Below are 25,745 nucleotides of genomic sequence, written 5' to 3' on the forward strand. Positions count from 1 at the left end.
AGCCAGGAAGAGGCTCCCCGCCACCATTCCATGCTCCTAGGGCAGAGAAGGTGAGCCAATCCCAGCAGCCGGGAAGAGGCTCCCCCACTGCCATCCCACGCTCCTAGGGCAGAGAAGGTGAGCTGCATGGGCACCAGAAGCACCCCCACCCCCACCCCATGGAAATGAGAAGACATGTAAACAAGCCTCAAAAACAGACTTCTGGATCACCTACAGCAACCCCAAAGGGAAACAAGATGGAACAATCTGATACGCAATCACCTGGACTCCCTGAACTGGCAACAAAAGAGGATCTGGAAAAAATGAAATCAGAAATAATTTCTCAGATAACAGCAAAGATTGTGCCCATAGTGCAAGACATGATTAATAAATCTAGAGAAGACACAGATAAAAAAAATAGAGGATCTGAGGAACATGATGGAATCCCAACATAAGAAACCAATGGAACCCATAAAACAGATGCAAACAGATTTCCAGGAGATTAAAAACTCCATCAAAAGTCTACGCAGCGGAATGAACCAATGTGAAGACAGAAATTCAGATATAGAAGATAAGATTGCAATTAGTGATCAGGAAAAGAAAAATTGCTTTAAAATTGTAAGGGACCATGAGAAATCAATCCAGCAGTGACTAGACAATGTGAAGAAGAATAACATCAGACTGATTGGAGTCAAGGAAGAAACAGGAGAGAGTGCAGATGACATAAAAAAACTGTTCACAGAAGTGATGGCAGAAAACTTCCCAAGCAGGGGAAAAGAATTTGACATACAGATAAGTGAGGCATATAGGACTCCAACTAGCCTTGATCAAAAAAAATTCTACACATAGGCATATAATAGTTAGAATTCCAGAAATCCAACAGAAGAACAAAATTCTACAAGCAGTGAGAGAAAAGAAACAAATCACACACAAAGGAAAGCTCATCAGAATCACAGCAGACTTCTCAACGCAAACCATCAAGGCAAGAAGAGCTTGGAGTGACATATTCCAAGGCCTAAAAGAAAACAGCCTCCAACCCAGATTGATGTACCCTGCAAAACTATCTTTCAAAATTGATGGAGAAATAAGATACTTTCATGATAAAGAGCACCTTAGGAACTTCATGAATACCAAACCAGCACTCCAAAACTTTTAGACAATATCCTGGGAAAGGACAATGAGGATCACAACCCCAGGAAACCCAGCAGAATGAATCCATTGGGTGTGACAAATTAAAACCAAAGGGGGAGAATCCAACAAAAAGAAAAAGTCATTACAAGGCTTTTAAAACTTTTAACTTCATCTCCTTAATGAGTATATAATTCAATCTTGTTATTGTTCATTATTAGTACTTTTCTGATTCTAGAGTTGCACACCTTTCCTTGTGCTGTACTGGCTATTTATCATCTTCTTGTGTCTACTTTTTAATTGGGTTGTCTATTAATGAGCTGTAAGAGTTCTTTATATATTCTGGTCATAGGTTGTATGCATTGTAAATATGGTCTGTTTAAGGACTACTTTTCATTTTAACGATGTCATTTAAAGTTCTAAATTTTGATGGAATCTCATTTATCAATTTTTTTCTTTTATACATCATGTTTTTTGTATCCTAGGAAGTTCTTGCCTACCCTAAATTCATAAACATTTTCCCTTATAATTTCTTCTTAAAGTTTTATACTTTTAGGCTTTCTTATTTAGGTTCATAGATCCCTTCAAGTTATTTTCATGTATGGAAATAAAGGGTTCAGGTTAATTTTTTTATATATGGATACCAGGTATTCTAATGCTATTTGCTGAAAACACTATCTTTTCCTCGGCTCTTGAATTGAGTTTATATTCTATAAAATGTTAATGTTAAATAATCTTTCAAAACTCAGTGGACCATATATGTGTGGTTCTATTTCTAGATTCTCTATTTTATTCAAATGATCTACATGTCTTTCCTTACACCAACACTGCCTTGATTAATGTAGCTTTAGAGGAAGACTTAAAATTAGGTACTAAACATCTTCCAACACTTTTTTTTTTACTTTTCTAGGTCCTTTGTACTCCTACATAACTTTTAAATTTCAATATCCAAGTCTTCATTTATAGCAAGTATACATAGACCTGAATTTTTATATATACCTGGTGTTTTCTAATCCTGCAAAATTCAAATACAAGTTCTAGGGGCTCCTAGAGATTTCTTAGTATTTTCTCTGTAGATGATCATTTCATCTACATATAAAGATTTTGCTTCTACCTTGCCAATCCTATCCTAATTGTGTCATTTTATTGCCAGACTATTTTGGTTTGGGCCTATGTTTTAAAGTTTAATGGACATATGAAGAGTAAGCTTATCTGCCCTTGTTCCCCACCTTAAGGAGAAAGCATTGTATCTTCTCCATTCATAAAAGGCATTCTCGCTGGAAGTATGGAGTACATGTCTTTAATCTGTTGAGAAGGTTCAGTTCTACTTCTAGTCTCCTGATAGCTTTTACCATGAATAGCTGTGGAATTTAGTCCGATACTTTTTCTCCAACTAGTGACAGGATCATATGGCTTTTGCCTTTCCTCTGTTAAAATGACGACTTTTGGGGGTGGATCTTCCAATGCTGAACCAACACTGCCATCCCTATAATAAAACCACTTTCTACATACTGCTAGATCTGACTTCTAATAGTTTGTTTTGTTAAACAAATTTCTATCTATGTTCATCCTTTTTTCTTCTATTATCTTTATCCAGTTTTCGGATTGACACAATGTTGATTTCCTAAAATGAGGGGAGAACTGTTCCTTTTTTCTGCTTTAATTGTTTGATATAATTCATCAGTTAAAATTTATATGAGCCTGTTGTTGTCATATAGGTAGGTTTTCAAGCTAGGAATATACTTCCTTCAATAGGTGCTATTCAAATGTTATATTTCCTCCAGAGTTAGTTTCATTAATTTGTCTTCCAAGGTACTTCTTAGAGGTTGTCAAATTTATTTCAAAACAGATTTTTGAAATATGCTTTCTATATCCTTTTAAATTCAGTAAAATCTGTGGTAATGTCTCCTAGATCTTGATATTGTAATTTTAAAAATGTATAATTGATATTGTGTAATAGGATGTAAAGGTCTAAAGGAGCAAGGGAAGTGGGAGGGGTAAGGGAAATGAAAGAAGGGAAAAGAAAAAATATGAGAAAAGGAAAAAAATGGAAACAAAATCTTTGCAAATAGGGAAGGGTGGAGGGGGTGAAGGGAGGGCAGGGGAAGGGTAAAAAAATAAGAACCAAGATACTCATGTAATGGTACAAGATCCTAGTGATGTATGTAAATGTATTTTATACTTAAAATGTACCAATAAACTTAATGGGGGGAAAAATTAAATTAAATTAAATTAAAAAATAACGATTTGTCTTGACACTCTTCTGTACCCTTTTCTTTATATCTGAATGTTAGAAAAACAAAACAGCAGGGTAGACGTGAAAGAACAGGAGAAATGCACATTAAATGGACCACTTTCTGTCTCAAAGGCTTCAGGGGCACAGTCACAGGAATCCACTAGCATGCTGTGACATATACACATGCTTTCATTTTTCTTAATAGGATATTACTGAAATGTATTAAGATGTTCTTGCATTTGTGTAACAACCTAAGAAGAAAATAAAACCATATTCCAGGTCATCTAGATGGCTGCCCTATAACTGAGTGCAACCAGGCCATTTTGACATGTGCCTTTGTTTGTTTGGGTTTTTTTGGTACCAGGGATTGAACTCAGGTCCTTCTGCTTGTGAGGCAGGTGGCAGAACCAGTGAGCTAAATCCCCGGCCCTGCCTTTGTACTTTTAATACAGTGCCTAACAAGTGGTGCCCAGGTGACATTCAGATGCATAACACACATAATGTCTTGCTGTAGTGCAAAGGAAAAAGAATGATCAGACAATCTGGTCACCACTCATGGCAGGATGGAGTAAACACAACAAACCAAAGGAGCAGGAACAGCAAGCAGTAGCAGGGTAGGGCTGCAAATTCACCTGTGGCACCGTGCTGCCTGCGTGGTCCAGCTCGCAGTGATCACAGAGAGTCCACAGTGAAACCCTGCTCAGTTTTAGCTGCTAACTCAATTCAATTCCACATTAGCCTTTATTGAAGTGAGCACCCATCTCTCTCACTATACTAACTTCATCTCCAAGTAAATAAAGAGAGCTTCAAAAGATTATCAAATGGCATGTCCTTAAAATTCAGAAAAATATTAAGGTAAATGCAGACCTCTGAGGGGCCGGGGATTTAGCTCAGTGGCACCGCACCTGCCTCGCAAGCACAAGGTCCTGAGTTCCATCCCGGTACCAAAAGAACCTCAGACCTCTGAGGTTAAACCCAATATTTGTGATTTAGTTTTAGATTTTTTATTCATTTTATTAAATGGATGCCAATTATTTCAATGCTATTAGTAAAATTTAATTACTAGTAAAAACTTTCTTTTTAATAGAATTTAAAAGAATTTAAGAAGTTTGTGTAGCATTGTTTTAATCTTTAAATTAACACTAATAAAAATAACACTAAATGTTTTTCGTTTATTTTTGCAGTACTAGGGATTGAAACCAGGGCCTTCACACTGAGCTACATCCTCAGGCTTTTGGTTTTTGTTTTTTTTTTTATTTGAGACAGGTTTTTGCTAATTTGCTAAATTTCCCAGGCTGGATTGGAACTTGCAGTCCTCTCACTTGAGCCTCCCAGAGTGTTGGGATCACAGGGGTGTGGCCCCACACTCAGCTGAAAGGCTTTCTGTACAGTAAAGAGACCAATCCAGGGCTCAGGCTTGAGGGGTACTGGCTAAAAGCTCAGATCAGCCAGTCTGCAACCCTCAACAAAGTGACCAGAACTCCTCCCCTCCCAGTCTCAGACAGAAGGTTGACCCTCCACAAGTATTTCCTGAGTTGCCGTTAAGTAAAAAATATGTTCCTTGTGGAATCTGAGGAAATTGCTTCTTTTCTTAGGAAGCGTTATTCCTTGGGAAAAAGAGGACCATTTACCTCCCTACCCCAAGGTCTACATTTTTATAACAATACAAGATAAATAAAATGTAGTAAAATAACTCAAGGAGAAAATCCAGAAAGATAAGAGACATTTTTACAATCACTTCTCGTATCGTAGGTCTTGGCATCTCTTCTTAGGAATGTTAGATAAGTTAAAATCCACATCCAGCAAATCATGCGTTGTATGATTGTGGGTCTTTATATGTCTCAATTTCCTCATCAAAAAAGAAATATACTTTCTAGACTTGCTGGTGACTGAATGGTACTTAGCCTAACTGCAAGCCCAGAGGACACTTACTGAGTTTGGTGTACATTTGTGGGCTTCCTTGTAAAGGATAAATGCAAGACAACAACAGTGAACCAAATCACAGATGCATACGTGAGATCTTTAAATCTGATGCTTGCTGACAGGATGAGGTGCCAGCAGGTCTTAACCAGAACAATGTACCTGACAGTACTCACAGGTACATAGTGCAATAGGACAAAAGGGGGCCAAGAATTGGGCATGGTCTCTCCAGTGATGAAGATTCTACAGCACCCTCTTCATGAGATCTGAATGCTTGTATTGGAAAGAAATCATACTTTCCATATGGACAACTGGACGGTTTAATTAATTCACTCTTTCAGTAGCTTAAATTGTTACTGTTATTTTGTCAAAACCAAAAATTTCAGAGTGATCCAGAAAGGCGCTCAGATTAATCTACATTTCAAGTGTCATTCAACAGGCCTATAGATTGCAGTCAATGCAAACTACTGGCATGTGCTCAATATTCAGAGAATTAATGCAAATTCCCCAGTGCTCTTAATCCATGACCCACGTGTTAAGAAAATAGGATCAGACATAAAAGTGAACCCTATATTTAAAAAGAGAAGGTAAAATAAATGTAAGTGTTTATATTTTAACTTTAAAAATGTTAGCTAAGATAGTTATGAAGACAGAAAATTGAGTATTGGAGTCAGAACAACATCTAAGTTTATCTAAACAGATTCTGCCTGAGTAGTTTAAGTAAATACCCTTTTGTTAAATGAGATCAATTGAAATTTCATTTTGTATAAAGACCAATATTTTTCCGTTAACTTAGTATTGCATGTTAGCATGGTCTCTAGCAAACTAGATAAGGGAGTTCACCCACCCATGGTTTCCCCAAGATACCATCCACAAAATAACCACCTATTGACACCAATTCTATACCTTCCAAAGCATTAGGGTTATTTTCCAATATTATGTCTAAGTTCATGAATCTCTTCTATACTTCTTATATTTTAAAAGAATATAAAACTGGGCTATTACACAGCAGGGGGAACAGGAACAAATCAAGCATATCTAGATGCAGCATGGAACAATCTCACAAACACAAAAGAAGTCAGACAGAAAAAAGGACTTTTTTCAGCCCTGGGGATTAAACTTGGGGCCTTCACACTGAACTACATCCACAGCACTTTTTATCTTTTAATTTCGAGACCAGGTCTCACAAAGTTGCCCAGTAGCCCATGCTATGCTCCAACTTGCAAGCCTCCTGCCTCGGCCTCCCAGAGTGCTAAGATTACAGGTGTGTGCCACCACACCTGGCTACAAAAGGACACCCCTTTATTCTATTTATTAAAGTTGAAAAAATGGCAAAACTAGTCTACACTGTTAGAAGTTTCAATAATAGTCTCTGGAAAGAGGCAGAAAGGACTTCCAGTTAGTGCTCTTACTTTCTAGTTCTGATTGTGTTAAAGTGAGGGTATACTGTGACGAACATCAAGATGAAGACTCAAAGGAATATTGAGATGAAAATTCTAAATCTATGCATTTTTCTGAATGTACCTGTATGTAAATGAAAAAAAACTTTTAAAATGTAGTGACTTTGAAAAATAAGTAAGGTATTCCTACTTTATACAATGACAAAATCACCAATGAATAAATAGATATAAAAATTAGTATTCAGAAATAGTACCCTTTTCTTACACTGGATGAAATTTTCTTTATACTGTCCAAGACTGTTAATAAAAACTGTATTTGCATATATGGAAAGTATCATACAATTTAGGAAATCAACACAATTGGTTCTTTAACTCAAAAGGATGTTTACTTAAAGTCAAATTCTGGAGCATTTTTAATTAGTTTCTCTGATGCCCACTGAGAATTCACAATTATAAAAATACACAACTCTATTTGATTGCATATGAACTGTACTCTTCACTTAGCACTGGTAAAGGTTATTCTTATTTCCTTATGTTTAATACATATTATACAAACAGTTCTCTCCTGATCTTCAAAATGCTTATTTCAAATCCAAGAAGACCAGACTCAGTTTGGAGATCTCAGTTATCAAATCTTCTGTAACACACGTAAGTAGAGTTGTCAGAGACAATTTTATACATTAACAATTTTCTGGACATTTACTTTTATGAGACTTACTCAGCTGTAAATTGAATAAAAATATGAACACTGTAAGAATGTCCTTCACTGAATTAGAATTACTGCCATAAGAACACATATAATATTTCTTTCTTTTTTTTTTTTTTTTTTTTTTTGGTACCGGGGATCGAACTCGGGTCCTTGCGCTTGCACAGCAGGCGGCAAAACCACTGAGTTAAATCCACAGCCCTGGAATACATATAATAAAGAAAAAACTCAAACCAGAAAAGAAAGTTCTGATGTATATCTGATAATTTTTGAATTCCACATTCCCTCTATGATTTTGAAATTTTAGTCTGTTTATATATGTAAATATATACATACATATTTTAAATAACTATCAAGCAGAAGGAATACGAATTCTCCAGTTGTCATTCATGGTATGGCAGAAGTTTGACTTGAAACATGAATTTGTTTTGCTGACATTAGTTTGGTTTCATAAAACACATCTATAATCAGAAATGTGTATGAAAAGGAGACATACCATAACTTTTGCCAAAATGGGAACTTTTACAAAGATAGATGGAAACTTTCATAGGTGCTTATAATTCTATCCATTTCCTATTGAACTTTATGGTGAGTTTAAATTTAAGCAATTTCTCATAAGGCCGAAGATCAGCAGATTTGATTTTGATTTCTTGAGTTCTTCTAGGCATTATGATGGTTTAAAGCTCAGAAGTTCCATCACTGACTCCATGTCAATATTTTTCAAATTTAAACGGGAAAATGGTTAAGTTTGTGGATAGAAATATGTATGAGTCATTTCACAATTTCCAAATTTCTAAGAAATTCAGAGCAATAAGTGGAACATTTTTCTGTAGCTATAGGTCAGACGTCCAAGTAAATAAAAAACTGAAGTTCACCTTTAAACTTAAAGAACTCAGCAATTAACGCTTCAGACTTTTTCAGGAAATATAGTTCCCTGGAAAGTCTCCATTACATGATTGATTTGGTTAGGTAAGTACCTTAATGATTTCTTTAACCATTAATCTATTTGACAAGAGTTAATAATTCCTTCCCAAAGAGCATATATCATATTTCTAGAGAATGGCATATTATTTAGGAGAATATGATTTCTCCACTGTTTTACTGGTTTCTTGTGATATAATGGCATAGCATTCTGGTTAAGTTGGATATGCAACCTAACAGTACTGCTTGAACTGATACATTTTTAAAGTTCTACTTATTTTTATATTCAAAGTGCTGACTATGCAAAGGCAAGCAAAATATAATACAAGCCTATGCTATTATAATTTTCCTATAATATTCCCTAATATTTTCAGTAGTCAAAGTAACAAGGAAATCTGCAATTCATATATCAACCATAAAAATGATACTCAGGGGTACACAATAATAATACACATCACATCTATGTTCAATTGACTTCTAAACTGTTCTCTATTGCTTCAGGATCTCCAACTGGCATTACTGATGTGGATACTGAGAAAAAGATTATTTTAAATCCAATATGCATCTCAGACCTAACCTCATTTCTAATTTTCAACTATCCAGACATCTCTGTGAAGGCTGTTCCACCCACATCTTAACTCTACAGATCTCAAATAAAATAGAGACCAAAACAGGGGACAGCTGATCACCTGCTCATACGTGCACATTGATTTCCAAAGGAATCTCCTTCTGGAGTAATGACTGATCATAGAAAGAGTTGGTTTTGGAAATGAACATTAACAAACTATAACATCATTTGGGTCATTAGGAAAAAGAAAGAGAGCTTTTGAAATCACTGGTTAACAGCTGTTCATTTCATTATTTCTTTAAAATCTCTGTAAATTTTTTTCATCCTCTAATTAATTGGGGTGCTAATATAACACAAGATATTTGAGGAAATGATATATTAAAGTTCATCCTATTGCACAATTTAAGGATTGGAATAAAATGACCTGAATTCAATTTAAGTTTCTAAGGCTTTTAGGACTATCAGGGCAGGAAAAACCAAACCCAGCCAAGTAAACGTATCTTTCATCAATTTTTATTCTCCTGGGCATCCTACAGTGTTAATTTACTATTGCTCCCTTGAGGTAGCAGCATTTCTATCCCCACAGTCTGATTATTCTCCAGTTTCAGAGACCATCTGCTCAGAAACAGATGGCACTTCATGACACAGCTTCGTGACACAGCACAGATGAGGTGGTGACCAGAACCTACAGGCTGCACACACTGAAAAGGACACTGCTTCTTTACCATTGAGTTATTGGCGATTGAACCAAAAAATCAATTCTTGAAATGAAAATTTCCCCGAGGCTTATAAGACCATCATTTTAAAAAATAAGGCATATAATTTCTATTATGATACACTTCCTTACACTGTTGTTTTTATGTGGCTCCATTAAGATGCATGTGGAAACATAGATCTTTTGCTTACAGCAGTCTAGTAGAAACCTATAATTGCCAGTCTGATTGATTTTTCTAGGGCTACCACTTCATTACAGCTTAGTAACAACACATCAGAACAACCTGACTCTTTGTTTAAGTATACTTTTGAAATCATTTATCCTGTTTTTTAAAAAAGCTAAGTAAAGGTATTAATCAACTCAAATTTTTATTTCTACTCTTGAATATGTACATTTTGCAATATTTATAACTACTCCAGAATGACAAAGGAATTCAAATTAATTTTTTCTAATATCATTTATTGCCTCAAGACAATATTTTAATTTCCTGGTGATAACCAACTCAAGAACTCTGTTTATGCCACCCTACTTTTTTTAAAAAAGGGTTTCCTAATTATTAGGTGCCAGGAATTTCAGCATGATAATTATGTTTATTAGAAATCATTTGTGTGTCTCTAAACCCTTTCATTAAACTGTTAAGTTCATTGTGATATGGAAGATGTCATGAGCCCATCTTCTAATGTGCATATAATTTTGGAGAACATATTTATTTACTCTATTCTCCAAAGTATGTGGATCTCAAAGGGCCATGCACAATGCTCAGTTCCCTTGCACATTTGTGACAATCTACATGGACACTGGTAACAAACAATGAACTTTAGAAGGCAGATTCCAATTCCACTAAGTCCACATTATGCTAAATTTCATATATAAAATTATTTTGGATCTACTTCTTGACCCCCATCACACCAGCCCAGTGGTACACAGCAGGGTGAACAAATATAATGTTAAATTTAAAACAAAAACCAATATGTATTATGTGTACTATATGAGAAGAAAATTACTTCACAATTTGGCACTCTGAGTTAACATGATTAAATTCCTGGAAGGATCAGTATTTGTGCCTATGTAATACATACATATTGGAAAGATCATAGCTTTCAATTTGGCACAAGAGGAAATAAGCCAAATAAGTTATTTTGATAAAAAATGGTTAAAATAGTTTAATCCTTAACAGTAAGATGGCTTTTTAGAGTCAGTCAACTGTTTTTGAAGCACCTACTGTGTGTCAAATGTGTTACATGCTAGGGATTGAGTGTAGAAGAAATAAGATGATCCATTCCATCTAAGGATCTATATTTTATTTTACTTTTTACATTCTGCTATAGAATAGGGATAGCAGTATAGTGTTTGCTAAAGATCTGGTGATGGCAGGTACAATGTCCCATGGGCATGAAAGAGCATAAATGAAGAAAACTCTGAGTAATTTAGCATGTGTGAGCTATACAGATCATCTTGCAAACAGGAAAGAAATAAAATTCTAAAAGTCAAGTAGGACTCAGATTATAAATGTCTAAATACCATAAGATTGTTACCTTGTAGATGAAGGTACAGGAAAAGACAAGGTAAGTATGTAATTTTAAAATTATCATTCTGGTAACATTTGGATTTGGAGGGGGGAAATGGAGTTTGTAAGCCAATTTGAAACTACTGCAATAGTCTTTTTTTGGTACCAGAGATCGAACTCGGGGCTTCCCACTTGTAAGGCAAGTGGCGGAACCACTGAGCTAAATCCCCAGCCCTGCAATAGTCTGAATAAGTAGGTCTAAGAAATAATGTGCAAAACAAAGAGTGTGTCACATAGGAAAGAAGACTATAAAACTGAGAAACTTGGAAACTTATAATGTGTGACATGTTTAATCAAGATCAGGAACTGTGAGAAACAGAATATCCTAAAACTGAAGAACAAAACATTTTGGCTTTGGAGCTTATTAAATTTTGAGAGCTATCACTAAATAGTATGGAGTTGAATATGTAAGACTAAAAAGTCAGGCAGGGACTCATGGACTACAGCTATAGGTCACAAGTGACATCTGGGAGTAACCCAGATTTTGTTTAATTTTGTTTATTTGCTAGATACTGGATTTTCTTCAGTCCTTACCATTTCTTGGTCCATGAAAAGCCTAGGAACAATGAAGCAGCTGCAGCAATGCCTCTGGAAGGAAATGCTGTCAACCTAGCAACGGCTTTCATGATCTGCAAGAAGTGCTGATAAAATGGAAATTGTTCTGCATGTGTGTGTGTGTGTGTGTGTACACATGTCTGAGTGTGTGTGTGCATATGCCAATGAACATGAGCTCAGAACACCGATAATGTGCAGCTGACATTTCCCCACGAGACGAGAGCACCGAGATGCTGCTTTATTCTCCATGGACATGTCCTGCTGCACTGTCTAAATTTACCGTGCTATGAACTCCAATTTTCCTGAACAGTTTGAGCAATTCAATTTAGCTCTGTGCCAGGTATCAGGCTTTTGTAATTTTACATTGAAATGTAAAAGGTAGGGTGAAAATCTGGCTTAAGAAAAGAATGCGCTTGATTAATTATAGTACACAGCACATGGCAGTGGAAAAAAGATTAGCAAATCAAGCGCATGTTGCTTGGACTGCATCTTTTCCCTGCTCCCTCCACACAAACTGCAAAATTCTTCTGTTGGAATGCAATCAGTAAAAACCCTTGCAGTGATTACAGAATTTCAATAGATAGCTGAACTTCTTCTGAGACAGCTTTCAAGACAAATTCTTGATTTGGAGGATAGATTTTTCAGGACATCCCTCCCCAAACTATCCTCAAGTTTGACCAAGTCCTTTACTCTGGGTCCCCAGTGCCATGCACATTCAATCATTCATAAAGACTGATGCAGTACTGGTCACAAGCACAACTTTGTGCTGAACACTGTGCATGGCTCTAGCAGGGTCCCCAATCCATCTGGATAGATGTCCATTGCCTACCTGTCTGGCACTCGAAGGTAGATACAGTCCATGATATAGTGATCAGCTTTTTGGCTCTACTGCCCAGCACAGTGGAGCACAGGAAATTATTATATGAATTACCCAAGAAAGAAGAATTGCTGACCACTCGGTAACTTTCAGTGTAAAACACAGAATCACATTTCAATATTCTCAGTCATTAGAATAAGCTGAACTAACCTAAATAAGAGAAACCACTGATATGTTTTTCTAAAATATAAAAGAGGGAAGCTTTTTTCATTCAGAATTATTATGCATGTATATAAAATATACCTCATTTCATAGAGATCTCATACATTTAATTCTATTTCTATATTTATATACAAATATCAATGTGTGATATGACTCTGTGTATGTGTGTGTGGAGAGAAGAGACAGAAACAGAGACTGTATATCTGATTTCCAGAAAAAAAATTTCAACTCACTTGAAAGCAGAAATCATGTCTTATAATCTTCAGAATTGCCAAGTGCCAAAATATATCATTCAGTAAAGATGACTAAGACAATAACAGAACCTTGGGGAGAAACTTATCATCTATTATACTCTTAGGTAAATCTGACAACTAGTAATATAATTACAAGTGACACCATCTTTAACTGCTCGAAAATTAAATTTAGAAAATTACTAAAGCAAGAGTTTAATTTTTTATACATAGAAAAAGATAATGTTATAGTTTTTTACAAGACAGTAGGTCAGAAGACCGGAAGCCAGAATACCTTGTTCATGCACCAAGTTTAACTTAGTTGAGATGTCAAAATTTGTCTTTAATATTGAAATCACTGATGCCTCATTATTCTTCCTTGACTAAGAATGTGTCAAGTTATTTTCTCAAGTAGTAATTAAAGGGCAACATGTGTGAGAGATGTTTAGAATTCCATGTAAGATATATTTAGATTATGCCATTTGGGGAGAGCAAAGTGTGGCATGGGAACTAGCACATAACATGCAGTACGTGGAACACAGGTGCACATTAAGTCCCGCAGAGTCTCGGCAGCTATGGTCCTCTGCCACTTTAGAGCTCCCATATTTGTTTGGCTTGTTTTCGTCACATATGAAAATCATGGGGTATCTTAGTAACTGAGTTTCTCCACTGACTGTATATTTCCATAGACACAACTGATGGAGACCACCCTGAGTGAGCTACAAATTCATAAACTGGCTTTTCATATTAAAAGTCTGAGTTTGCCTATTAACCCACAATGGCTTGCCTGAAGAGCCAGCAGTTGGTGTGTGGAATGGAACAACTCCCCACACCACTGGTGGCAGTGGAGGTCTCAATAATCCATGACGCTGTGTCTTGGATGGCAAGACAATAGTGCAGCTAAGGGCATCATGACCAGTACAGAAAACTCCTATAGAGGCAAAAATTAATCCATGGGAATAAACAAATTTCCCATTAATCAACGATCTGTTCCTACTAGAATATCTTGTTCCCTTGTTGCTAGGACCCTGCTTATGTCAGTTTTCTCCACCTCACTGTTTCCTACACCACCCCTCACCCCTTCTGGAAGCTACATGATCAATAAATAGTGGCAAACTCCAAGAGACGGTGCCTTAGCCAGATAAGAGCTTTGACCATCCTGGGCCCCCCATATATACATTAAGATCTTGTCGTCTTTTTTAATCCATCCGCCATACCCTTGGTCAGGTGATTAGGGGTCTGATCAGCCAGCCTCCAATACACAACTATTAATTTAGCACTAATTTTATAAAGTGATCACTACAAAGATTTAGCCTGAACTAAACCATCTTTGGTGGTTATTTCAAGAGCTGGCAGGAATTCAGCTCAGTGGTGGTGCTGCCTGCCTTGCAAGCGCAAGGTCCTGAGTTCAATACCAGGTACCAATAAAGAAAAGAAAGATCATGAATTACGGTGTGTTTTGATTAGGTTTATTGTATTATTCCCAGGATATTTTGTTTTAAGATAAACTTATCAACAAGCATATTGAGCAAGTATGTGTATTCATTGTTTTTACATGACTCATATATTGATGCAGTTTTAGTGATTCCTTATTGAAAATCTTAAAGTATTTTCTTATAGAACTGTACTGCATAACACATCACATTAGGAGTCTACAGGCCATCTAGATTTGCTTTTTCTCTGAAGTCATCTATTTACTCATCAGACTCTAGATGCAGTTTGCTTTTGTGTGAGTATATTGGGCTATTCAACCAGACTCTGGGCACCTTGAGAGAATGAATACCTTTTACTCTTTATACTTCTTTCTCCTTCCTTCCACTATATGTGAAATACTCTATGCCAAATTCCTTCATAATCTAAGCCTCCCAAATGAGGAAATGGAGGCTTAGTGAGGTGAAGCCACTGGTCCATGCATTCTGGGTAATAGATGGCAAGGCTGAGGTTGATCCCCAGTTAGCCTGCGTGGAGAGACCACCATTCATCACCATCTCCCCAACTCCCTCCGCAAGTTCTGAAAACTATTTCATTGTTGACTGACTTACAAGTGAGGCTGCTATTTCCTGCCCCAGGGTAGAGCTCCTGCAGCCTCACTCCAGGCTCAGCTCTCATGTTCTGCACTCCCTGGGTACATAACGCCTTTCCTGGTTCAGGGCAGGGACAGAAGTCTGAATTCTGTGGCACCGACACCTCCCCATCGCAGTGCCTTCTTTTCTTTAACATTACTATCACAGCAATTGTGTTCAAAGACACAATTATATTATTTCAAGATATTCCATATTATGGACAACATATGAAACAATCACAAATATTGCTATTGACATGCAAAGAAAAAACATTTTCAAGCTCCACAGCAATGGGAGGCTTCAAAGACAACAGTTGTTCCTCCGTTTCTAAAACAGCACCCTGACGCTTCCTCAGGCACACCGACAGATTTCCCTGAGTGGGATTAACCCTGGACTGCTTCCCAGCACTTCAGAACTTTGCTCAGCTGTTCTTAATCACCACACCTGCTGTTTGAATGCTGACTGTACCATTAAGAAATAAGAATAGTAAATTTTCTTTTCTCTGTAAAAGTTAAGTAGTAAAAATGTACCCAGAATGTCTTCTCCTCCAAACCGACTGAAACATTTAAATAAATGCAATGTCTTAAATAAGATAATTTATGAAACAAAAAATATAGAAATATATTTCCTAATAATATTTGTCTAAAATTGCATAAATTTCTATGTCCCTTCACTTCTTTTCTGATCACAAAATCTCCTTTCTATTATATAGGATAGGAAGACCATTGTAAATATGTGTGTCTTTGTATATGGATATAATGTGGATATGCATAAACACACACACACACATAGTTTCATAGAAGAACATTTGAAAAATGAACTAAATATTATAGCTGGTAGACACAATTCCACCGCCCAAATTCAACACTGCCTATTTTTATGTGTTTTCGTCTAAATCTTCTACATATACACTATTTATGTGTATACACAATGATTTTACAATGTTGAGACAATATTCTGTCTTTTACTTTTAAATACTAACATTACAAAACAATTACTGCTCTTACTGTTCAAATGTTTTGACAGACATTCTGAATTTCATGTAACAGTTTATTTGTAGACAGACTATCATTGCTATTTGTTCTCCCCAATCATTTGTCTGGAACTAGTCCCTTTAACTTTCATTATTATAAACAGTGCTCTTACTTTGTCTCTGTCTCGATGATGTCCACTGTCTAAATCCCTATAGGCAGGTAACCATGTCCAAGGGTGTGGGTTCCTGGCCCACACTGCACATATTTCTATATGGTCCTTGAATGGTTGCAGAAGAGCCTATCTCGACACAGTTGTGAACACAAGCCTTTGTTCAACTGGTTTGTGTATCATCCTAGCTTTGATTTGACTCTTTCCATTTTTGAGAGTTTGAAAACTTAGTCATATGTTTATTGTTCACTACATTTTTCTTCTTTGATTTGTCTGTTTACGTTTTTCTTGTCTTTTGAGAGTTTCAAATGTGTGTTTAGTTTTAAAATCTTTGTACAAACAGGATAATATTCTGCCATGTTTTTTTTCAAATTTTTTCAAGCATATTCTATACAGAAAAAGTTTAAACTTCTACTTTTAGATTTTTATTCTCAAAAAACTATTGCCAGGAATAAATGAAATGTATATTCTGCAGTCAGATGCTCTACCACTGAGCTATACCCTCTATATTCTGAAAATATTATACAGAGGACACTACAGAAACTAGTAGGTAACAGGGCCTCAATATAATAGCTATTATTAAAATGTGGACTCTCATGTAACACATTCCTATTCTTCATTTATTTATACATTCACTTATTTGTGACTTCTTTCCTAGTTTCCACCTTAAGTCATTTGGTGATCTGAAGTACAACAGATCTGGTCTCAATGCCAGATCCAGTGTGGTTAAGCCCAGGATCGGCTAGTAAGCAGCCCAGCATCAATAACATGGCTGACAATGGCTATGGCTGGGTTCGGGCACGCTGCTGTGACCATGCAGTCACGTTTCAAACAGGAATGGCAGTTGATACGTCCATGTGGATTGCTGCTTGCTTTCTTAAAGAATTAATTAGTGCATATATACAATCATTACTGGTTATTTAATCTGTAACTATATGTTTTACCAGAAGAAGAAACAGACAGAAAGGGAGAGGAAGGAATGAGGGAGGGAGGGAAGGAGGGGGACATGGATGTATATAGTAATTTATTTTCATGAAAGACATTGATTTAATACTTTTTCAGATATTTTTGGATGTGTATACAATTTTTTAAGATACAGAATACTGGACATTTGATATTTCTCATGGTACTCTGTACTTCAAACTGCAACCTAATTTAGTACATAAATAAACTGCAACTTAACTTGGGTATGCTCTTATCACCAGTTGCTAAGCCAATCACAGCATTGTAGCTGTGCTTCAGCCAATCACAAGCTGCCAATCATCAGACTTTGTCCAGATGTACAAATGCATTACGACACCCTACTCAAACAAGGCAACCATCAAGCTGTAACCCACCAAACTGTTTCTGGAAGTGACTTCCTTTTTCTGTCGATGATGACTGCTTGATGATGTTGCTGAAGGGGGGTCTGGTGCTGAGTGCCGCTTAACTCATGAATTGGTCACTGCTCAAATAAATTCTGATTAATTTAATTTCCCTAGAGTTATTTTAACAGTTGATGTACTAAGAACATTTTTATTTTGTATTAAATTCTTTTATTGGTACACTGTAGGTATACAACACAATTACATTTTTCATTGGGAACTGTACCTCTACATAATGCATCTTGGTTCTTATTTTTTCCCCATTCCTAGCCCTCCCTTCACACCCTCCACCCTTCCCTATTTACAAAGACTTTATTTCCATTTTATCCATTTCTCAGCATTTTTCCTTTCCCTTCTTTCCTTTCCCCTGCCCCTTCCACTACCCCTACCCCTTTGGACCTTTTCTTCCTATTTTAAATTACTGATTATTCATTCTAATCATTGGTACATTTTAGGTATACAATATAATGACATTCATCATTGGAAATTTGCACCTTTATATAGTCTCTCTTGGTTCTTAGTTTTCACCCTTGCCCAGCCCTGCCTTCAACCCCTCCAGTCCTCCCTATTTACAAAGATTTTGCTCCTATTTTCCATTTTCTCATATTAATCCCATTCCCTTCTATCATTTCCCCTAGCCCTCCCACTTCCTATCCCTTTGCCCCTTTTCTTCCTATTTCCCACTACCTATTATACATTTAGACCTTATTTACACTTTCAGTTTCTCAAACCAGAGAAACTATTCAGTATATACACACATATGTATGTGTGTCCTATTTATTTCACTTAAGAGTATTGCCTCAATGTGCATCCACTTAGCTATAAATGTCTCTAATTTCTCATTTTTGATGGCTGAGTAGTACTCCATTTTATTTAAAAAACCACATTTTCTTTATCCAGTCTCCAGTTGCTGGGCATTTGGGCTGTTTCCAAGTTTTAGCTATCACAAACTGTGTTGCTATGAACATGGGCGCACATATATCACTGTGGTATGATTCTTTGAATTCTTTGGGGAAGATCCCCAGCAGTGGAATAGCAGGGTCAAATGGGGCTTCCAGCCCTAGTTCTTTGAGGTATCTCCATACTGATTTCCACAGTGGTTGCACCAGTCCACACTCCCACCAGCAGTGGAGCAGGGTTCCTCTTTCCCCACACCCTCACCAGCATTTGTTATTGGTTGATTTCATGACAGCAGCCATTCTTTCTGGAGTGAGGTGGAATCTCAGCGTTGTTTTCATTTGCATCTCTCGAATGACCAGTGATGTTGAACATTTTTTCATGTATTTATTTGCTATTTCTACTTCTTTGTCTGAGAAATGTCTGTTCATTTCAGATGCCCATTTTCGGATTGGGTCTTTAAATTTGGGAGGTCTGATCTTTTTAAGTTCTGTATAGATTTGAGATAGTAGACCTTTGTCTGAGGAAGAGCAGGTGAAGGTTTTTTCCCACATTGCGGGTTGTCTCTTCACACTGCTGGTGATTTCTCTTGCTGTGCAGAAGCCTTTTAATAAGAAGAGATCCCACTTGTGGATTGTTTGTGCTAGTTCACAGACAACTGAGGTTTTGTTCATAAAATATTTTCCTACACCGATGTCTTCAAGGGTTCTACCTAACCTCTGTTCCAACTGGTTCAGGGTTTCTATTTTAATATTTAGATCTTTAATCCATTTTGATTTTAGTTGAGTGCATGGTGAGAGATATAGGTCTAGTTTTAATCTTTGGCAAGTTGAAGCCCAATTTTTCCAGCATCATTTATTAAAGAGGCTATCTTTCCTCCAGTGAGGGTGTTTGGCTCCTTTGTTGAAGATGAGATAGCTGAGTGTATCTGGCATTGTTTCTGCATCTTCTAATCTGTTCCACTAGTCAAGTCTGTTTGTGTGCCAGTAACATGCTGTTTTGATCATAGTAGCTTTGTAGTAGAGTTGCAGGTTGGGGATTGTGATAGCCCCTGCCATGTCTCTGTTACCTAGAATTGCTTTTGCTATTCTGGGTCTCTTCTTGTTCCAAATGAATTTTTGGATTGTTTTCTCAAGGTTCGTGAAGTATGCTGCTGGGATCTCAATTGGAATTGCATTAAATCTATATAGCAGTTTTGGAAGTATGGCCGTTTTCACTATATTGATCCTTCCTACCCAGGAGCAGGGGATGTCTGTCCATTTTCTGATATCATCTTCGATCTCTCTTTTCAGAGTGCCATAGTTTTCAGAGAAGAGGTCTTTGGTTTCTTTCCTTAAGATGATCCCTAGGTATTTCAGTTTTTTGGATGTTATTGTGAAAGGAATTATTTACCCTATTTCTCTCTCAGTGAGTCTGTCATTGGTGTAGAGGAAAGCTATTGATTTTTGTGTGTTGACCTTGTAACCAGCTACTTGACTGAATTTGGTTATTAAGTCTAGAAGACTTTTGGTGGAGTTCTTGGGGTCTTCTATATAGAGTATCATGTCATCTGCAAATAATGACAATTTGACTTCTTCATTTCCTATCTTTACTCCTTTTATTTCTTTCTCTTGTCTAATTGCTGTGGCTAATGTTTCCAGAACTATATTGAACAAGAGTGGTGATAGTGGACATCCTTGTCTTGTTCCTGATTTTAGTGTGAAGGATTTCAGTTTTTGACCATTTAGTATGATATTGGCTGTTGGTTTTTCATAGATGGCTTCTATCAGTTTGAAGTGGAGACCATCTATTCCGATTGTTTGTAGGGTTTTTATCATAAATGCATGTTGGATTTTGTCAAATGCTTTTTCTGCATCTATGGAGATAATCATATGATTTTTGTCCTTGGCTCTATTGATATAGTGTATTACATTGATTGATTTGCGTATATTGAACCATCCCTGCATCCTTGGGATGAATCCCACTTGATCAGGGTGTATGATCTTCTTGATGATCTTCTGCATTTTGTTTGCCATTATCTTATTAAGGATTTTTCCATCTATGTTCATTAGTGAGATTGGCCTGTAGTTCTCTTTTTCATTTGGGTCTTTCTCTGCTTTTGGGATCAAGGTGATGCTTGCTTCCAGGAATGAATTTGGGAGTATTGCTTCCCTTTCAATTTCATTGAAGAGTTTAAACAGTAGTGGCAGCAGTTCCTCTCTAAATGTCTTGTAGAATTCAGCAGTGAAGCCATCAGGGCCCGGGCTTTTCTTAGTTGATAAGTTTTTAATTATGTTTTCAATTTCATTGGATGATATTGGGTTGTTCAGAATTTTTAGGTCTTCTTTGTTCAACTTTGGTAATTCATATGTATCTAGGAATCTGTCCATTTCTTCTGTGTTGTCCATCTTATTGGCGTATAGGTTCTGGAAGTAGGTATTGATGATCCTCTGGATTTCTGCTGGGTCTGTTGTAATTTCACCCTTTTCATTCCTAATTGCATGGATTTGGCCCTTTTCTTTCCTTTTTCTGATAAGATTGGCTAAGGGTTTGTCAATTTTGTTGATTCTTTTGAAGAACCAACTCTTGGCTTCATTGATTTTTTGTATTGTTCTCTTAGTCGCCATTGCATTGATTTCTCCTCTGATCTTTATAATTTCCTCCCTTGTATAAGCTTTGGGGTTGTCCTGCTCTTCTTTTTCTAGAAGCTTGAGGTTCAGCATCAGGTTGTTTAATTGGGCTCGTTCTATTTTCCTAATAAGCGTATTCACTGCTATGAATTTCCCTCGTAAGACTGCTTTCATTGTCTCCTATAGATTCCGATATGTTGTATTGTCATTGTCATTTAATTGAAGGAACTGTATGATTTCTTTAATTTCCTCTGTGACCCATTGGTTATTCAGAAGTGTGTTGTTCAATTTCCACATTTTTATGAAATTTTTTCAGTTTCTTTTGCTATGGATCTCCAATTTCATCCCACTATGGTCTGATAATATACAGGGGATAACTTCAATTCCTTTGCACTTACTTAAACATGTTCTATGTGTGAGTATGTGGTCTATTTTGGAGAATGACCCATGTGCAGCTGAGAAGAATGTGTATTCTGATTTTGTGGGGTGGAAGACTCTGTAAACATCTGTTAAGTTCATTGGTTCAAGAGTTCGATTGAGTTCTAGTATTTCAATACTTATTTTTAGTCTACTTGATCTATCTATTTGTGACAGTGGGGTGTTGAGGTCCCCCACTACAATTGTATTAGTGCATATATGACTTTTCATGTCCGTTAGTATTTGTTTTATATAGTTGGGTGCACTAGTGTTTGGTGCATAGATATTTATGATTGTCATCTCTTCCTCTTGGATTGTTCCCTTTACACGGATGTAGTGTCCTTCTTCATCTCTCTTAATCAGCATTGGTTTGAAATCTACTTGATATGCAAAGAGGATAGCTACTCCTGCTTTTTTTGGGTTCCTGTGGCATGGAGTATTGTTTTCCACCCTTTAACTTTCAGTCTATGAGTTTCCTTTTGAATTAAATGTGTTTCTTGTATGCAGCATATTGTTGGATTTTGCTTCTTGACCCATTCTGCCAGTCTATTTTTTTTGATTGGTGAATTGAGACCATTAATGTTGATCGTTATCACTGAAACATATTGACTTGTCATTGCCATGACTTTTGCTTTTTGTAGGGTTCTCTCCCTTTACATTTAATTTCTTGTCATGCCAGATCGTTTCATTCTGCTTTGCTCCCTGGGGTTGTGATCCTCAATGTCTGTTCCTAGGATACTGTGTAAAATTCTTTGGAGTGCTGGTTTGGTATTCATGAATTTCCTAAGGTGCTCTTGGTCATGAAAGTATCTTATTTCTCCATCACTTTTGAAAGATAGTTTTGCAGGGTACATCAATCTGGGTTGGAGGCTGTTTTCTTTTAGGGCTTGGAATATGTCACTCCAAGCTCTTCTTGCTTGATGGTTTGTGTTGAGAAGTCTGCTGTGATTCTGATGGGCTTTCCTTTGTATGTGATTTGCTTCTTTTCTCTGACTGCTTGGAGAACTTTGTTCTTCTCTTGTGTTTCTGGAATCTTAACAATTATATGCCTATGTGTAGATTTTTTTTGATCAAGGCTAGTTGGAGTCCTATATGCCTCACTTATCTGTATGTCAAGCTCTTTTCCCCTGCTTGGGAAGCTTTCTGCCATTATTTCTGTGAAGAGATTTTTTATGTCATCTCCACTCTCTCCTGTTTCTTCATTGAGCCCAATCAATCTTATGTTATTCTTCTTTGCATCATCTAGCAGCTGCTGGATTGATTTCTCATGTTCCCTTATAATTTTGAAGCAATTTTTCTTTTCCTGGTCACTAATTGCAATCTTATCTTCTATATCTGAAATTCTGTCCTCACATTGGCTCATTCTGCTGTGTAGACTTTCAGTGGAGTTTTTCATGTCCTGGAAATCTATTTGCATCTGTTTTATTGATTCCATTTGTTTCCTATGTTGGGATTCCATCATGTTCCTGAGCTCCTCTCTAGATTTATTAATCATGTCTTGCACTAGGGGCACAATTTCTCCTGTTATCTGAGAAATTATTTCTGATTTCATTTTTTCCAGATCCCCTTTTGTTGCCAGTTCAGTGGGTCCAGGTGGTTGAGTATCAGAATGGTCCATCTCATTTCCCTTTGTGGTTGCTCTAGGTGATCTGGAAGTCTGGTTTTGAGACTTATTTACGTGTTTTCTCATTTTGACTGGGGTGGGGGGCTGTTAGCGCCTGCACAGATTACCTCCTCTGAGCTGGGTGAGGTGGGACGGGAGCCGGGAGCAGCGGTAGGGATGGTGACCCAAAAGCCCTTTCCTGTGGGTTGGGAGCAGCAGGAGGGATGGTGGCCGGGAAGCCCCTTCCTCTGGACCAGGAGCAGTGGGATGGCGGCTCAGAAGCCCCTACCTCTGGGCTGGGAACAGCGGGACTCAGTACCTTGGTCTGGTGGTCTGGTGTCCTCTGCGTCTTTGTAGTGTGGACTCAGGTGGCTGCCTCTGTACTAAGAACTTTTAATGAGGCCAGAAGAATTTTGCTAACCATCTCTCATGTGCTGCATGACTTTTGGGCTGATTATGGCAGTCAGCCAGGACGTTGTACTGGACTCCAGTTCTAAGAGAGTAACAGAGCATTCTGAACAATCTTGCTATTCAAGCTGGCTGGTGGCCAACAGTGAAATTAAATGCTACTTTCTTTACTTTGGTGACATATTTTCATAACAACTTCCTATAGTACCTCAGTGCCCAGATTTCTGACAGAGGTTGACAAGGTTAAACAATGAAAACACAGACTCTATATAGGTATATGGTTATTATTAGTTTTTGAAAGTGGAATTTAAGTTTATTCTAAATGTTGTGTTTAAACTCCACTGTAATAGAGTACTGATGCTTTGTGACTTAAGGTGATGGAAGAACTGTAGGAGGGCCTATAGCTGGCAGAACATGCCCTGTTCCTACATATCCTGAGTGGTCCTGGTTTCTTTAATTTCCACTAAAGAGAGTGTTGGCAAGAAGTTGAACAAATCTGGTCAGAAATTCCTTAATAAAATGTGAGGAATCGTGTCTCTTCAGTAATGTCAACCTCCACAACATAAAGCAGTGGCTGTCACACTTTAGTCTACTTAGGGATACTGTGCTTTGTCTTGTTAAATAAATACTCTCATCTCCCATCCCTGAGATTCTAATTCAGGAGGTCTGCAGTGGGGCTCTGAAATCCACAGCATTCTGAAATATTCCTGGTGACTCCTCCGATGTGGTGATTCACAGAACACTCTTTGAGGGGTGCTGACACCAAAGAGGAACTGGACCCTGCATCCTATGTATTTACTCCATAACCCCAAATACACTTATCCCTACATCAACAATCATATAATTCATCAAAATGTATGATGTAATAACGCAAAAAAATTTGACTATCATCAACCATTCTTAAAAAAATAACTATGTACTATAGATGTGTGGACATTTGTGAACCATACATCTTCTAAACAGAAAATTGTTGAATATCTTTTATTTCTAGAAAATGCTCTTTTCCTTTGGTAACTAGAGGAAAAATGTATATACAAGAACTACAAATTTTCAAAAAGGGTTTCACAAATTTTGCTATGTATTGCTACCCTACTAGATGTCTTAGTAAATATGTTCCAATTTCCTTCGAAAGGCAACAATCCAAAAAGTTATTAAAATAGCAAACTTAGACTTAAACTACATGTCAGCAACATGAATAATTCATCAAAAACAATTTCAACATATAATGTCTATTATTACATACCTGGAAAAAAACCACACCTGACACTCATAAGGCTCTTAGATATAACTGACTAGCTCAAACAATTATGCTTGAGATAATCTTTGCAATATTTTTACCTCTTTAAACTGTAATGGTTTGAATCTAAAATGTCTCCCAAAGGCCACCTGATGGGCTATTGTGAAATGATTAGATCGCAAGGGCTCTTACTTCATCAGTGGATTAATTCACTGATGAGATCCTAATTTGATGGCACCACTGGGAAGTGATGGAGACAGGAGATGGTGCCTAGGTGAAGGCAGGGGGTCATGGGGCTGTGACACAGGGACTCTATCTGGTCCCTGGCCCCTTCCTCTTTGGCTCTTTTTCTCACTCTCTGCTTCCTCACCATGCAGTGAGCTGCTTTCCTCTGCCACCCTCTCTGCCATGATGTGCCTGCCTCACCACAGGCTTAAAAGTAATGGGGAAAAAAAAGTAATAGAGCCAGCCAACCGTGGACTGAACCCCCTAAAACCATAGGCCAAAATAAATCTCTCAACTTTAAGTTGTTTTTCTCAGGTATTTTGTAATAGCTATAGAAAGCAGACTAACAGAAGCAAATATTAAAGAAAGATACAAAAAACTTTTACTATAGTCACATAGGGCCACATAAACATGATATTAATATAAGCTTTGAAAAAAATCAAACACCTAAAATCTTGACAATCAAATGTGATATAATATGGTCAGAATTTCAAAGATAAACCCTTAAATGAAAATAAAGGGATCAGGAAAGAAATGGATATTTCTTGTGGCATAATGAATTTAATTAAAGGGACATTAAATCCAAAACAGCAACCGAAAGTGAGTAAGTCACAGCAGATGTCTGTGTGGGAAGGAAGCAAAATATGGGGAGGGGAAGAGAGCTCTCTCTACAGTGAATTCTCAGATCTGTCACCATCCGAGTGAACTTGAGGAAGACACTATATACACTGGGACTAATCTCATCCAATATACCAGAAGTGTTTTTTAAAAATCATTACACAGGTCAAATAAATATACATCGTGGTTTAGATGTA

The 25,745-nt window shown here is 37.0% G+C and overlaps 1 protein-coding gene across 44 annotated transcripts in view; it reads right to left on the reverse strand.

Moving 5' to 3' along the window:
• Ank2 (ankyrin 2) overlaps window positions 1-25,745 on the reverse strand; it is a 567,339-nt gene that overhangs the window by 203,224 nt on the left and 338,370 nt on the right. The gene's annotated exons all lie outside the window — the stretch shown is intronic.

Source organism: Heterocephalus glaber, unplaced genomic scaffold, assembly GCF_053883595.1.
Source record: "Heterocephalus glaber isolate CG9 unplaced genomic scaffold, H.glaber_assembly_v1.0 deba00001688, whole genome shotgun sequence".
Lineage (NCBI taxonomy): Eukaryota > Metazoa > Chordata > Mammalia > Rodentia > Bathyergidae > Heterocephalus > Heterocephalus glaber.